Source organism: Mytilus edulis, chromosome 1 (assembly GCF_963676685.1).
Source record: "Mytilus edulis chromosome 1, xbMytEdul2.2, whole genome shotgun sequence".
NCBI classification, from domain to species: Eukaryota; Metazoa; Mollusca; class Bivalvia; order Mytilida; family Mytilidae; genus Mytilus; species Mytilus edulis.
The window spans coordinates 47,964,150-47,968,860 of NC_092344.1; the positions used below are offsets into that span (position 1 = coordinate 47,964,150).

The following is a 4,711-nucleotide window of genomic DNA, read 5'->3' on the forward strand; positions in this document are numbered from 1 at the left end:
TAACTTCAAGTCAGATGGTGGATAGGTTTTTTTTTTATTTGAGGGTGGGGGGGGGGGGGTAGGTTGTTTATCTTTGAATGGGACAACGTAACATTTTTAGTCTCGCTACAATCGTTGATAATTTTTAATTCTATAGGATACATGTAACACCCTTTTCAGAATCCAGGAAAACCCCCTTAAGGTAAAAATAGATTTGAACTGTGCATTATCTGAGGTAGTTAATGCACATCTCAGCTGTACATTATTCAGATTAGAGCACAGTATGAACAAAGAGATTTTACCCATGTCATGTGTTAATTTTGTTTACTCATCGATGACCTTTTAATTAATTAATTATTATTTTCAAATAAGCTGTACATAAACTATACAATAACAAAATTTAGGCGATTTCTGTAATTTAGTTTTTTTTTTATTTCGATATTACCTATATTTCTCCTATTAGTTCAACAGAAAAAAAGTACCTTTACAAAAATGCATTCTTTTTTCAAAGGCAGAGTGTGAGCTTAAATGAACGGATGACCCTATTTTTTTATTTCATTTTTCTATTAAGTATATGTTGACACATGCCAAGGGTAAAATCGATTTGTTCTTACTGTTCAATAAACTGGATAATGCACAACAAAGGTGTGCATTAACTACCTCAGATATACTGCACAGTTCAAATCTATTTTTACCTTTTTTAGATTTTGAAAGGGACGACATTCTAAAAAATAAAAAAAATAACACCGTGTGAAGCGAGACTAAAAACAAATTGAATGAGTATTGATAATGCTAAAACACGATACTTTGTCCAGTCCAAGGGCGAACTACCTATTCGCCCCACCCGAATCCGCCATCTGCCTTAAAAAAATGACGACAAAGTTGAACTATGTACAAACATCGTAGTTTCAAAATAGGAGTTTTCCGAAAAACAAAAGGTTTCTCATACCTTTTTTATTTTATCTAAGCTGAGAAATAAAATGTTTCATCATATTTTGTGTACAACGTAAATCTTAAATCAGCGTTTTAAAGTTAAAAGATAATTAAAACAATTTTTGGTAATTTCTGCCAAAAAAGAAATGTATCTAAGAATATCTGAATAACAGAAATCTAATTTGGATTAGTTTTAAGACTCAATGGAATTTATAACGACTTTTTGAATATCTATTTCTATAAAGTGACTATTTTAGGATCGAATTAAATGAGGATCATATTTCAGTTTGTTTCAAACAGGGGGATTAGCTGGGGATCGATGAATACTGTTATTGAAGTTAGGGCCAGGAGGTCAAAAATAAAGGAAACAGAAACTGTTGGTAGCCAAAAACAGAAGGTATATAAAAACAAATGGAATATTTACAAAACTAACATCATTCAGAATATTGAACAGCAGTTTTTATATATTTGAATAGTTTCTTACCAAATTTCAGGTTACCAACATTTAGTTATATATAAAAAAAAATTATATAATAAAACAAGACTGTCAAAATGACTACATTTTGAGGTCTTGCAATTGATATTTCGATATGATCAATAGATGAATACAGTCTACAGGATCAGCTTATAATCATGATCAAGTGAAATGACACTCTTCGTACGAGTATAATTTAAAACAAGTGCTTTACACCAATATTTGATCATTAATAAGCAGCTTGTCATTGATATATGCTAATAAATTGACACACATATTTTTAAGAAAAGTATTTATTGCTATATTTTAATGCACAGTTACAAATCACGAAATTTTGTATTTTCTTGTGAAAAAGGGAAGGGTCAAACCTTTAAACAAACAAGGTGCTTCACCTATTTAGTTATTAAGCTACATGTATAACCAATTATAACAAAAGGTTAAACTGATGGTTGGGAAGTCATTTTTCTTTTATTGCGATAAAAATATGAAGAATTTATTTCTCTCTCTCTCTCTCAATAGTACAGTTTGTATTGAAATGCAATGAAAAAAACCCCAACCCAACCTGAGTCAATTTTTGTCTGATTTCAGTTTCATATATACCATTCCAGCAAACTAGAGGTTTTATAAGGTTATGAATCACTGGTAAGCTCTAAATTGTTTATGTATTATTGCAATTCAAATTACAATCAGGATATTGAAAATATGCTGATATGATTATTGTTGCTATGGTGTTGTTTTTAAACAGAAATGCTTATTTACTGATCTCCTCGACGCGATATTTTGAGTTAAACCATGAGGCAACTGTTCGTTATGTAGCACTGCAAACTGTGCTTAGTATTATTTTAAATTGTCGTTATTAAGGAGGTAGACCTAGGTTAAGGGAGATAACTCATAAAATCATCAGTAATGTTTGTGTCAACCACTTTCATAAATATATTCTAAGCTTCTAGGTAACCTAGATTATTTCCACTCTGTTTCAGGTAAATGCTTAAAAAACATTGATGAAACTTGACTTTTACAAACGCATTACGGATTTATTGAGTTATCTCCCTGAACCAAGGTCTACCCCCTTAAATGACATCATAAAACGTGTGATTTAATAATGTATACCAAAAATCCTAATGTACATCTCTCACTAATAAAGGGTTTTCAATGAAATACATATAAAAAAACTTTTATATAGAATTATGTGAAAGGACAAGTTTTTAAAATTTATTTTAATTCACTGTGTTTTAATTATATGATAAGTATGAAATTCACAGCAGTTTAGTGTGGTTTTTAATGTTGAAATAACATAATTTTAGTGGTAAAAATAAATGTTGAAATAACATAATTTTAGTGGTAAAAATAAATGTTGAAATAACATAATTTTAGTGGTAAAAATATATATATGTATGTTTTGGGTTTTTGATTAAATCTATATTTTCGCATAATTTCCCAGTCGAAATTCACTTTAAGACATGAAAAAATCAAATGCTTAAACAGGGTCTGTCTATTGTAATTGAAGTTTATCCTCAGATGTTTTATCCATAGTTTGACTTGTAAATGTATATGGAATAAATCAATTATACTAACACGTAGTATTCAGCATGTTCCGTTGTGATAAATACAACGAGTAAAGGGCAATTGCTTTATAGTGTTGAAATAACTTTTTTTCTGTCAAAAATAAACAAAGATACACACAGAAAGGCATAATGGTGAAAATCAGAACTATGGATTTCAATATCGGTCAATACCTCTAATGCCCCTCAACTGGAGGGACACAAAAGTTGTGCGTAAACAAAAAATCTCTGCGATATTGGACATGGTTTTTTTATTTTTAACGAGTGACTGATAAATAAAGGCAACAGTAGTATACCGCTGTTCGAAATTCATAAATCGATTGAGAAAAAACAAATCCGGACTACAAACTAAAACTGAGAGAAACAGGAGAACAACGACACAACAAAAACACTAAAATGCAACACACACAGAAACGAACTAAAATTTAACAATGGCCATTTTCCTGACTTGATACAGGACATTTTAAGAAAAAATGGTGGGTTGAACCTGGTTTTGTGGCTAACCAAACCTCCCGCTTTTATGGCAATGTTAAATATAACATTAAAATGACAACATTACATGACAGGACTGCAATACAAATAAATGGAAGAATATACAGGACAGAGAAACTCACAAACAAACAATACAATAGAACATTACGACAAGCTTATAGTTATTAAAGATGCATGGCTTATAATTTAATAAGCCAGACGCGTGTTTCGTCTATATCAGACTCATTAGTGACGCTCAGGTCAAAATAGCAAATAAAGTCAAATAAAGACGAAAGATATGATGACCAAAAATTCCTAAAAGTTCCAAATACGGCTACGGTTATCTGCCTGAGCGTAACCATTCGTGTTAATTTGAAAAGTAACGGACCATAGAATATATATATGTGTAAAAACTATGCAGTTATTAGATGTATACAAAGTATTTAAGTTTCAAAGAACTTATTGTGTGAAAAAAAGAGATTTTCTACCACCAGCTGGGAGCCGCATCACGAAACGATTTTCGGGATGTGTTCATTAAAGGAAAAATGAATAACACTTCGTACCTAAAAAATTTAATCGCATATGTGAAAATGTCTCAGCTTCGAACTAATTACATGTAGGTATCAGGCATATCCAAGTTTACAATATTGACTGTGCTACAGAAGAAAACGGTACCATCACCGCCTATGTAAAATCAATAACGCATACATTGCCTCAACTCCCTCACTTGTTGTGCAACAAATATTTCCCTTGTGAAAAGAAATAAAAAAGACAATAAAGCACATTAATCAAACGTGATGGTATGTTACTTAAGTCTGATATGTAGAAGATGTATAGTTTGCACATATGTAAATACAACTGTTTCACAAGCCACACTGGGAGATATATTAAATTCATAGATGTTTTAATTTGTTGACCTACTGGTTCCTTGAAACGATCTCTATGTTTCATTCCAAAGAGAGATATGTTGGGAATGTCATCAGTATAAACACACGAAGTACCGGTGAAAAATGAATGCTGAGGCAGACCAAAAATAAAAGTAGGGGTATTACATAATTTTAGTATAAGTTTAGAAGTTCAGGGAATATAAATGTTGAAAATAGGCCTAACAGCCCTATATTTTGACCTTTGAATAAAAAAGTAGTGCACATCAACTTTCCTTTCTAGAATATAATTTTTTAAGAAACTCTGTAGTTAATTTTGCACAGCGTTAGCCTCAAAGGGAGTTCCTATGGTAAATTGATGGGACAGAAGTGCAACCTATATATATTTGGTGAAAAAAGAGAACATA

The 4,711-nt window shown here is 31.1% G+C and overlaps 1 protein-coding gene across 1 annotated transcript in view; it reads left to right on the plus strand.

Moving 5' to 3' along the window:
• Positions 1–4,711, plus strand: part of LOC139484313 (uncharacterized) — a 458,860-nt gene that overhangs the window by 398,152 nt on the left and 55,997 nt on the right. The window lies entirely within an intron of this gene.